Source organism: Cherax quadricarinatus, chromosome 5 (assembly GCF_038502225.1).
Source record: "Cherax quadricarinatus isolate ZL_2023a chromosome 5, ASM3850222v1, whole genome shotgun sequence".
Taxonomy (NCBI): Eukaryota; Metazoa; Arthropoda; class Malacostraca; order Decapoda; family Parastacidae; genus Cherax; species Cherax quadricarinatus.
In genome coordinates this window covers 60002529-60015838 of record NC_091296.1, presented here as the reverse complement: position 1 = coordinate 60015838, position 13310 = coordinate 60002529, and positions in this window count along the sequence as shown.

The window sequence follows — 13310 nt, the reverse complement described above, 5'->3', positions numbered from 1 at the left end:
CTAAATGTCTAAAATATCCACGTCCGTCATTCCCTCTTTACCTCCCTCTTGCATAAGGTTTATATTTAACTGTATCTCTAGTTAACTGTTTGGTAAAAATGGTTATATGACCATAATTTTCAAACGGGTTGACGGGTAAGCCAGGGGAAGGCCTCCGTCAGATGACGAAAAGCTCCAGTGGCGGGTCATCGTATGACTAAGACTCGCGTCAGGAAACACTTGTCTTATTTCCTGACAAATCTTACCTAACCTAATGAAACTTAAAAAAGTTCTCATAAGGTAAATATCAATAACGTTCACACTAAGTTATTCTAAACTCTATAGAAAGCTGTCATAACATTCACAAGACGATATCCCAATATTCACAGTCACTTATCACTACATTCGTCGGACGATTTTGAAACATACACGGGACAACGAGGGTCAATCTGTCTTGATCTGCAACAAACATCTGCGTTAAATCAAAATTTAAAACACGCAGCTGTAGCCTGGCGATTGATTGTGGTAATTGTGATGACTGGGCCATCACTAGCCTGGCCCAAACAGCCTCAGTTACAACGAAAGTTTCTAAGGGTTATGGATGGAGGTGTTAGGTTATGGATACGGCCGTGGGATTGGCAGTGGTTGTGTGAAAAGTTGAAATAGGCTTTGCTGCTCAATGTTATCATTCACACAAATGCCTGACTCGGGGGGGGAGGGGGGGGATGAGGCTGGCAGGTGACCGCAACGCTTGCTTGTACTTATGGTGATTGGCTGGTGGCTGGAACAATTGCTTGTACTTATTTATGGTGATGAGCTTAGCCAGTGACTAGAACACCTGCTTGTGTTTATGGTGATGGTTGGCTAGTGACTGCTTTTGCTTATGGTGACTGACTGGTAATTGGAACATTTGCTTCCGCTTATGGTGATAAGGTAGGCAAGTGCCTGGAACACCTATTTGCATTTATGGTAATAATGTTGGCAGGTGACTGGAACACTTGTGTTTAAGGTGATGAAGTTGGCAGGTGACTGGAACAGCTGCTTCTTGTTCTTAGGGTAATGAGGCTGAACCGGTGACTGGACCACTTTCTTGTACTTATGGTGATGAGTTTGGTTGGCGAATGGAACACTTGCTAGTGCCTATGGTGACTAGTGACTGGAACACTTGCTAGTGCCTATGGTGACAAGTGACTGGAACACTTGCTAGTGCCTATGGTGACTAGTAACTGGAACACTTGCTAATGCCTATGGTGACAAGTGACTGGAACACTTGCTAGTGCCTATGGTGATTGGTGACTAACACTTGCTAGTGCCTATGGTGACTAGTGACTGGAACACTTGCTAGTGCCTATGGTGACAAGTGACTGGAACACTTGCTAGTGCCTATGGTGACTAGTGACTGGAACACTTGCTAATGCCTATGGTGACAAGTGACTGGAACACTTGCTAGTGCCTATGGTGATTGGTGACTGTAACACTTGCTAGTGCCTATGGTGACTGGAACACTTGCTAGTGCCTATGGGGACTAGTGACTGGAACACTTGCTAGTGCCTATGGTGATTGGTGACTGTAACACTTGCTAGTGCCTATGGTGAATGGTGACTGGAACACTTGCTAGTGCCTATGGTGACTAGTGACTGGAACACTTGCTAGTGCCTATGGTGACTAGTGACTGGAACACTTGCTAGTGCCTATGGTGACTAGTGGCTGGAACACTTGTTAGTGCCTATGGTGATTGGTGACTGGAACACTTGTTAGTGCCTATGGTGAATGGTGACTGGAACACTTGCTAGTGCCTATGGTGACTAGTGACTGGAACACTTGCTAGTGCCTATGGTGACTAGTGGCTGGAACACTTGTTAGTGCCTATGGTGATTGGTGACTGGAACACTTGTTAGTGCCTATGGTGATTGGTGACTGGAACACTTGTTAGTGCCTATGGTGAATGGTGACTGGAACACTTGCTAGTGCCTATGGTGACTAGTGACTGGAACACTTGCTAGTGCCTATGGTGACTAGTGACTGGAACACTTGTTAGTGCCTATGGTGATTGGTGACTGGAACACTTGCTAGTGCCTATGGTGATTGGTGACTGGAACACTTGTTAGTGCCTATGGTGAATGGTGACTGGAACACTTGCTAGTGCCTATGGTGATTGGTGACTGGAACACTTGTTAGTGCCTATGGTGATTGGTGACTGGAACACTTGTTAGTGCCTATGGTGATTGGTGACTGGAACACTTGTTAGTGCCTATGGTGAATGGTGACTGGAAAACTTGCTAGTGCCTATGGTGACTAGTGACTGGAACACTTGCTAGTGCCTATGGTGACTAGTGACTGGAACACTTGTTAGTGCCTATGGTGAATGGTGACTGGAACACTTGCTAGTGCCTATGGTGACTAGTGACTGGAACACTTGCTAATGCCTATGGTGATTGGTGACTGGAACACTTGTTAGTGCCTATGGTGATTGGTGACTGGAACACTTGTTAGTGCCTATGGTGAATGGTGACTGGAACACTTGCTAGTGCCTATGGTGACTAGTGACTGGAACACTTGCTAGTGCCTATGGTGATTGGTGACTGGAACACTTGTTAGTGCCTATGGTGATTGGTGACTGGAACACTTGTTAGTGCCTATGGTGAATGGTGACTGGAACACTTGCTAGTGCCTATGGTGATTGGTGACTGGAACACTTGTTAGTGCCTATGATGATTGGTGACTGGAACACTTGTTAGTGCCTATGGTGATTGGTGACTGGAACACTTGCTAGTGCCTATGGTGACTGGAACACTTGCTAGTGCCTATGGTGATTGGTGACTGGAACACTTGTTAGTGCCTATGGTGATTGGTGACTGGAACACTTGCTAGTGCCTATGGTGATTGGTGACTGGAACACTTGTTAGTGCCTATGGTGATTGGTGACTGGAACACTTGCTAGTGCCTATGGTGATTGCTGACTGGAACACTTGTTAGTGCCTATGGTGATTGGTGACTGGAACACTTGCTAGTGCCTATGGTGATTGGTGACTGGAACACTTGTTAGTGCCTATGGTGATTGGTGACTGGAACACTTGTTAGTGCCTATGGTGATTGGTGACTGGAACACTTGCTAGTGCCTATGGTGATTGGTGACTGGAACACTTGTTAGTGCCTATGGTGATTGGTGACTGGAACACTTGCTAGTGCCTATGGTGATTGGTGACTGGAACACTTGTTAGTGCCTATGGTGATTGGTGACTGGAACACTTGTTAGTGCCTATGGTGACTAGTGACTGGAACACTTGCTAGTGCCTATGGTGATTGGTGACTGGAACACTTGTTAGTGCCTATGGTGATTGGTGACTGGAACACTTGTTAGTGCCTATGGTGATTGGTGACTGGAACACTTGCTAGTGCCTATGGTGATTGGTGACTGGAACACTTGCTAGTGCCTATGGTGATTGGTGACTGGAACACTTGTTAGTGCCTATGGTGATTGGTGACTGGAACACTTGCTAGTGCCTATGGTGATTGGTGACTGGAACACTTGTTAGTGCCTATGGTGACTGGAACACTTGTTAGTGCCTATGGTGATTGGTGACTGGAACACTTGCTAGTGCCTATGGTGATTGGTGACTGGAACACTTGTTAGTGCCTATGGTGACTGGAACACTTGTTAGTGCCTATGGTGATTGGTGACTGGAACACTTGCTAGTGCCTATGGTGATTGGTGACTGGAACACTTGTTAGTGCCTATGGTGATTGGTGACTGGAACACTTGTTAGTGCCTATGGTGATTGGTGACTGGAACACTTGCTAGTGCCTATGGTGATTGGTGACTGGAACACTTGTTAGTGCCTATGGTGATTGGTGACTGGAACACTTGCTAGTGCCTATGGTGATTGGTGACTGGAACACTTGTTAGTGCCTATGGTGATTGGTGACTGGAACACTTGTTAGTGCCTATGGTGACTAGTGACTGGAACACTTGCTAGTGCCTATGGTGATTGGTGACTGGAACACTTGTTAGTGCCTATGGTGATTGGTGACTGGAACACTTGTTAGTGCCTATGGTGATTGGTGACTGGAACACTTGCTAGTGCCTATGGTGATTGGTGACTGGAACACTTGCTAGTGCCTATGGTGATTGGTGACTGGAACACTTGTTAGTGCCTATGGTGATTGGTGACTGGAACACTTGCTAGTGCCTATGGTGATTGGTGACTGGAACACTTGTTAGTGCCTATGGTGACTGGAACACTTGTTAGTGCCTATGGTGATTGGTGACTGGAACACTTGCTAGTGCCTATGGTGATTGGTGACTGGAACACTTGTTAGTGCCTATGGTGACTGGAACACTTGTTAGTGCCTATGGTGATTGGTGACTGGAACACTTGCTAGTGCCTATGGTGATTGGTGACTGGAACACTTGTTAGTGCCTATGGTGATTGGTGACTGGAACACTTGTTAGTGCCTATGGTGATTGGTGACTGGAACACTTGTTAGTGCCTATGGTGATTGGTGACTGGAACACTTGTTAGTGCCTATGGTGATTGGTGACTGGAACACTTGTTAGTGCCTATGGTGATTGGTGACTGGAACACTTGTTAGTGCCTATGGTGATTGGTGACTGGAACACTTGTTAGTGCCTATGGTGATTGGTGACTGGAACACTTGTTAGTGCCTATGGTGATTGGTGACTGGAACACTTGTTAGTGCCTATGGTGATTCGTGACTGGAACACTTGCTAGTGCCTATGGTGATTGGTGACTGGAACACTTGCTAGTCCCTATGGTGACTAGTGACTGGAACACTTGTTAGTGCCTATGGTGACTAGTGACTGGAACACTTGTTAGTGCCTATGGTGACTAGTGACTGGAACACTTGTTAGTGCCTATGGTGACTAGTGACTGGAACACTTGCTAGTGCCTATGGTGACTAGTGACTGGAACACTTGCTAGTGCCTATGGTGACTAGTGACTGGAACACTTGTTAGTGCCTATGGTGACTAGTGACTGGAACACTTGTTAGTGCCTATGGTGATTGGTGACTGGAACACTTGTTAGTGCCTATGGTGACTAGTGACTGGAACACTTGCTAGTGCCTATGGTGACTAGTGACTGGAACACTTGTTAGTGCCTATGGTGACTAGTGACTGGAACACTTGCTAGTGCCTATGGTGACTAGTGACTGGAACACTTGTTAGTGCCTATGGTGACTAGTGACCGGAACACTTATTTGTGCTTATGGAGAGTATTTGCATTACTGTCAACACACATTTATATAACAATATATTTTTTCTGTGTTTAGCTCTGATAGCAAATATATTGAAGAGCTGGTCACGGTATATGAATTTTCGCAAGGAAAGGCCTACGGCTTCTACAATCATCTTTCTACATCCTTTACGCAAACAGCTACAAAATTGTTGATTTTAGGTTAGGTTAGGCTACCTTAGGTTAGGTTAGGCTGGGCTAGGCTAGGTTAGGTTAGGTTAGGTAACAGTAGGTTTAAGGTTAGTCAGGAAACTGGACAAGTGTTTCCTGACGCGGGTCTTAGTCATATGATGACCCGCAGCTGGAGCTTTTGGTCATCTGAACGAGGCCTTCCACTGGTTTATCCCTCCGCCCCTTACAAAATTATGGTTATCACTATAGCCATTTCATTTTATTGTAGGTTACGTTACGTTGCGTTGTTTAGTGTTTGTTTACTATGGATTTAACAGATCTTAAGATGTTGCGACTGTGTTAACACTAAAATGTTCATATATAGAGCTATTTTATACTCTACTATTTTTTCAAATTCAGTTGAAAAAGTGTATCTATAATTGTAAAATATATATATATATATATATATATATATATATATATATATATATATATATATATATATATATATATATATATATATATAATTGAAAAGTACTTGAAACGGCCTTCATAATAGGTGCTATTCAACCATGGATGAACTTTTCAATGTCATTTAAAACAAATCGCACTATACGGAATAGCTGTACTGAATAAGTGACGCTTACTGTATCAAAATCTCAGAAAAAAAGATATTCTTACCTCACAAGGCGGTGACGACCCATCAGCAGTTTAAAGTAATTTAGAGGAAACCTATGTTTTTGGACACTTTTCGTTGCCTTTTATCCAGAGGTTGTGGCCCTGAGTGTGACGCACCAGAGGTTGTGGCCCTGAGTGTGACGCACCAGAGGTTGTGGCCCTGAGTGTGACGCACCAGAGGTTGTGGCCCTGAGTGTGACGCACCAGAGGTTGTGGCCCTGAGTGTGACGCACCAGAGGTTGTGGCCCTGAGTGTGACGCACCAGAGGTTGTGGCCCTGAGTGTGACGCACCAGAGGTTGTGGCCCTGAGTGTGACGCACCAGGGCAAAAGCAGTGATTTATGAGTCTGTGGCTGGTGTACCTGTGTGTGTTTTTAGAGGTGGACTGGTAAGCCATTGGAAGTCCTCCGTCAGATGACCAAAAACTCCAGCTGTGGGTCATCATATGACTAAGACCTAGGTCAAGAAACACTTGTCCTGCTTCCTGACAAACATTATACCTATCTGCCTGTGTGTGCCTCTCCAGACCAGACTGGATGCCACCTACCAAAGTGAACTGAGAGAACGTGACGGCTACCAGGGCTTCAAGCATTGACCATCCTTCTCGTGCTGCTTGTCGCGACAATATGATAAATCCTGGTACAATATTAACTAGTTATCAAATTAATGATATCGTAAATCTGGAGGCCACTGTGTGATCATAGCTCTATCTGATCACAGTTATCCTTGACACTGCTATTGGCGTTTGTCCCGATAACTCAGAGGTTCATGCAGTGTCTGATCATGCAAAAAATCTGGTCGTTTACATAGTATATGGTCGGAGTCGCAGTGTAATTCCCCAAAATCTTCAAAAAAAAAAAAAAATGAACGCCTGGTGGCGGTATATATGGTGACTGCACAGCTGATATCCATTTTCTAAATTGCCTGCGGGTGAAATCAGCGAAAACAAAAATATTGAAAGGGTAAACTCATAAGAAATTAAATTATATATTCGCGTTTTGCGATTTATTTCGCTCGAAAACTTCAAGCGATTATCTTGGAATTGCTGATTATTTTTTTTATACAGATTAGATGGTAGTTTCATCGGCTCATATCCCGAGGTCACTTTATATACATTATATGTATACCTTTCTCGATGTATACATACGCTAAGGACATTGGATCTTGCACATTTGGAGGGGAGTATTATACCTGCAGCTCATAAAACTGCCATCCCCACGAGCCCCTTTGGGGCGGAGCAGATGGCAGACCAGAGGCCTAGCTTCTCCCTACGAGCCCCGTGAGGGCGGGGACTGTGGCTAGGCCTGGGGACACTTGGTCCTGGCTAGGCCTGGGGACACTTGGTCCCAAAGATGAGAGGGTACTCGTACCTCCTCCCATGGGAGACTTAGGTCTCGAGACACTCCCCAGATAGGGAGCCAAGGCCGGGTCACCACTACTTGGAAAAGACCCGGACCGGGAGAGTACCGGCGAATAAGAAAAAAAAAATTATACACTTAGAGGATATCTTAATGTCGATATTAGAGAATAATAAATCCCTGATTTTTGGTGTATATGAGTAGGATAACATGCGTAAGATAACTACTCTAAATATGACCCTTGTGATCCCACGGCCTGGCTGGCAAAGCTCTCGCTTCACGCGCTCACGGCCCGGGTTCGATTCCCGGCGGGGTGGAAAAATTTCGAAGTGTTTCCTTATACTTGTTCTGTTCACCTAGCAAGTAAGTACTTGGGTGTAAAGTAAAAGGACACAAGTGCAACTAATGTGACATTTTATTGTGGCAACGTTTCGCTCTCCAGGAGCTTTATCAAGCCATTACGTAATGGCTTGATAAAGCTCCTGGAGAGCGAAACGTTGCCACAATAAAATGTCACATTAGTTGCACTTGTGTCCTTTTACTTAACATATTGTCGGTAATTCTACCAACTTTATTACAAGTACCTGGGTGTTAGTCGACTGGTGTGGGTCGCATCCTGGGGGAAAAGATTGAGGACCACACTGTAAATAAGACAGTCCTCGATGACGCACTGACTTTCTTGGGTTATCCTGGGTGGCTAACCCTCCGGGGTTAAAAATCCGAAGGAACTCTTATCTTGTAAAAATCCTTAAGTGATACATATGTTTACGCCATGATACGTAGACCGATAATAGTGAAACATAGACCCACACCAGTGATACATAGACCTACATTAGTGATACACAGGCCTATAACAGTGGTTGGCCTACACCAGTGATACATAAACCTGTAACAGTGGTTGGCCTACACCAGTGATACATAAACCTGTAACAGTGGTTGGCCTACACCAGTGATACATAAACCTGTAACAGTGGTTGACCTACACCAGTGATACATAAACCTGTAACAGTGGTTGGCCTACACCAGTGATACATAAACCTGTAACAGTGGTTGGCCTACACCAGTGATACATAAACCTGTAATAGTGGTTGGCCTACACCAGTGATACATAAACCTGTAACAGTGGTTGGCCTACACCAGTGATACATAAACCTGTAACAGTGGTTGGCCTACACCAGTGATACATAAACCTGTAACAGTGGTTGGCCTACACCAGTGATACATAAACCTGTAACAGTGGTTGGCCTACACCAGTGATACATAAACCTGCAACAGTGGTTGGCCTACACCAGTGATACATAAACCTGTAACAGTGGTTGGCCTACACCAGTGATACATAAACCTGTAACAGTGGTTGACCTACACCAGTGATACATAAACCTGTAACTGGTTGGCCTACACCAGTGATACATAAACCTGTAACAGTGGTTGACCTACACCAGTGATACACAGACCTACACTAGTGATACATAGACGCTGTAGCGTCTTCAGAAACAATGATACAATTCCTAAACATATATTTTTAATATTTTATATATTTGCTAATATTATTTTCGTTAATAGCTAGGGCGAAAATATCCTTTACAGCAATATTGTTTGATATACTTAGCTATATTAATTTGTCGGATGTATCACATAAATTACTCTGTGCTGACAGATCCGAGAGTTTTGATTTTGGCTGCCCATGCTGCTTAATTGTTTGCTTGCCTTCTAGGAGGCGAGGCCAGAGGTGAGTGATCTGGCACCTGCGGCCGCTGCTTCTCTCTCCTTCCCTGGCTGGACATCGCCGAGGCATCACCTCACTTCTTCGCTCTGGGAGAACACTGTTCTCTGATTTTGTCATGTACTCAGTTTTTTTTTCTGGTAGAGTATGTATACGTTGGTGGGCCGGAACATACATATTTGTACTCTGTGCGAGACTCTTCACACAGCACTGTTTAGAATTAGTCATTTTTGACGTTTTCTGAGGCTGTCGTGAGACACTATGCTTGAGGTCCTGAGTCTAACTTTGTACCTTCAGGTCCTGAGTTTAACTTTGTACCTTCAGGTCCTGAGTTTAACTTTGTACCTTCAGGTCCTGAGTCTAACTTTGTACCTTCAGGTCCTGAGTTTAACTTTGTACCTTCAGGTCCTGAGTCTAACTTTGTACCTTCAGGTCCTGAGTCTAACTTTGTACCTTCAGGTCCTGAGTCTAACTTTGTACCTACAGCTCCTGAGTCTAACTTTGTACCTTCAGGTCCTGAGTCTAACTTTGTACTTTCAGCTCCTGAGTCTAACTTTGTACTTTCAGCTCCTGAGTCTAACTTTGTACCTTCAGCTCCTGAGTCTAACTTTGTACCTTCAGGTCCTGAGTCTAACTTTGTACTTTCAGCTCCTGAGTCTAACTGTACCTTCAGCTCCTGAGTCTAACTGTACCTTCAGCTCCTGAGTCTAACTGTACCTTCAGCTCCTGAGTCTAACTGTACCTTCAGCTCCTGAGTCTAACTGTACCTTCAGCTCCTGAGTCTAACTTTGTACCTTCAGGTCCTGAGTCTAACTTTGTACTTTCAGCTCCTGAGTCTAACTGTACCTTCAGCTCCTAAGTCTAACTGTACTTTCAGCTCCTGAGTCTAACTGTACCTTCAGCTCCTGAGTCTAACTGTACCTTCAGCTCCTGAGTCTAACTTTGTACCTTCAGGTCCTGAGTCTAACTTTGTACTTTCAGCTCCTGAGTCTAACTGTACCTTCAGCTCCTAAGTCTAACTGTACTTTCAGCTCCTGAGTCTAACTGTACCTTCAGCTCCTGAGTCTAACTGTACCTTCAGCTCCTGAGTCTAACTTTGTACCTTCAGCTCCTGAGTCTAACTTTGTACCTTCAGGTCCTGAGTCTAACTTTGTACTTTCAGCTCCTGAGTCTAACTGTACCTTCAGCTCCTAAGTCTAACTGTACTTTCAGCTCCTGAGTCTAACTGTACCTTCAGCTCCTGAGTCTAACTGTACCTTCAGCTCCTGAGTCTAACTGTACTTTCAGCTCCTGAGTCTAACTGTACCTTCAGCTCCTGAGTCTAACTGTACCTTCAGCTCCTGAGTCTAACTCTACAAATAAATTTACCTGACCTCTCGTATATCTCCTTTTATTACAACTACTTTTCACATATTTAAATTTCTTACCGGTTTTAACTTTTAAATTTAAATAATTATCACACGGACCCCAATGTAAATAAGTCACTTTGACTTTCCTGGGTAATCTACACATATGCTGCTATGTATGATAATATATGTAACTGTATTTACGTGTATCTGTACCCGAATAAACTTACTTTGTCGTAGTCGGGGTTTTGGAAGTTGTTGATCTCAGATTCAGTAATTTAGGGGTTTGTCTCCAATTAGGTTCGTTTTTGTGTCTCGTTGTCTGACGTTGTGCTGCTCACGGATGCTTTGTGCATATTGATGTTAAGCTAAAATAGTCACCTGACTGTTCAAACAATCTATTCTGGCTCCATTTGTTTTGTCTAGAAGTCAGTTTATTTAGGGACTTGTTTCGTCAGCCATGTTTTAAGTTGAACTTTTTCTAGCTCACTACACACATACATTACTTACTCCAGTACAATAACTTAAAAGATGGTACAGGTTTCATTTAGGAGTACTTAAAGCTCCAGCTGTGGGTCATCATATGACTTAAGACCCACGTCAGGAAACACTGTTTCCTGACAAACATTTTATCTGCCAGTTAAGAGTATAATATTTTTTGTAAGGTGATGAGAGAACAGTTTAAATGAAATGTACAGAAATATTTAACACTCGTAATTATAAGTTCCTGATGCTAGGCACCTAGGAGTGTGTAGCAACTAGTTCAAGAATGACTTTAGACAACACTTTTTTTGTTACGTTAAAGTTATCAAACTTCTATTAGTTAGTGCTTATTTTCTTCACTGAAGTTCCATCTTAAAAACCCAGTTATTCAAAAGGGCTATAAAAAATCAATAAGCTATATGATAACTGGTCTAGAATCAGCACTGGCAAACTGTTCCGAAGCCAGAAACAGGCTACCAGAAGAGTATCAATAGGTTAACCTAGTATTCTCAAGTAGATGTCTATGATAATAGACGTCACGCTTGTAGGCTTACACAAGGGAGACATCTGTTATGGTATTAAAAGGATTCTGGATAAAGATAAACAGATGCTCTGTGGTAATTTGACGACAGTAATGTTGGGTCCACCATCCCGGGGCCCGTCCTCGTTCGTGTCTACGTTTAAACTAGCGTGCCCCGAGGCGATGTCATAGTTATGATTTGCGCATGCCTCACGCATTCCTAACGAATGCTGTGAATCATAGCTATGACATCACATGGGTCAACCGTCTGTAACTCCTGAAGAGTAACTTGTGAGGCAACTAGTCAATAGTCCTTATTTGCCCAGCGGGTCGCTACTGCTGACACGGAAACCTACACCAGTGATACATAGACCTACACCAGTGACACAGACCTACACCAGTGATACATAGACCTACACCAGTGCCACAGACCTACACCAGTGGCACACAGACCTACACCAGTGACACATAGACCTACACCAGTGACACAGACCTACACCAGTGACACAAACCTACACCAGTGATACATAGACCTACACCAGTGACACATAGACCTACACCATTGATACATAGACCTACACCAGTGATACATAGGCCTACACCAGTGACACAGACCTACACCATTGATACATAGACCTACACCAGTGACACATAGACCTACACCAGTGACACAGACCTACACCAGTGATACATAGACCTACACCAGTGCCACAGACCTACACCAGTGATACATAGACCTACACCAGTGACACAGACCTACACCATTGATACATAGACCTACACCAGTGACACATAGACCTACACCAGTGATACATAGGCCTACACCAGTGACACATAGACCTACACCAGTGATACATAGACCTACACCAGTGCCACAGACCTACACCAGTGGCACACAGACCTACACCAGTGACACATAGACCTACACCAGTGACACAGACCTACACCAGTGACACAAACCTACACCAGTGATACATAGACCTACACCAGTGACACATAGACCTACACCATTGATACATAGACCTACACCAGTGATACATAGGCCTACACCAGTGACACAGACCTACACCATTGATACATAGACCTACACCAGTGACACATAGACCTACACCAGTGATACATAGGCCTACACCAGTGACACATAGACCTACACCAGTGATACATAGACCTACACCAGTGACACATAGACCTACACCATTGATACATAGACCTACACCAGTGATACATAGGCCTACACCAGTGACACATAGACCTACACCAGTGATACATAGACCTACACAATTGATACATAGATCTACAACAGTGATACATAGACCTACACCAGTGACACATAGACCTACACCATTGATACATAGACCTACACCAGTGATACATAGGCCTACACCAGTGATACATAGACCTACACCAGTGATACATAGACCTACACTAGTGACACATAGACCTACACCATTGATACATAGGCCTACACCAGTGACACATAGACCTACACCATTGATACATAGACCTACACCAGTGATACATAGGCCTACACCAGTGATACATAGGCCTACACCAGTGAGATATACACCAGTGATACATTTTACCTACAACCAACACTCAACAAATAAATGAACACAATCGGAAAAGAAAACCTATAAAAATAAGAAAATGTACTACAATTATGTAATACAAGTAGAGGGAGAACTAAAACAATAACAAAAAAAAAAAGGTCACGTACATAATTCACCTTTTCAAAGCGTCCGTAAAGGCGATATATGTAGCTCCACACAGAGGATTACCAAGCAAAAATTCTTGCAGAAGCAGAGAGGCAAAGACCAGTGCTTGAGCAACGTGGGCGCATGTGTGACGGTAGCTGCAT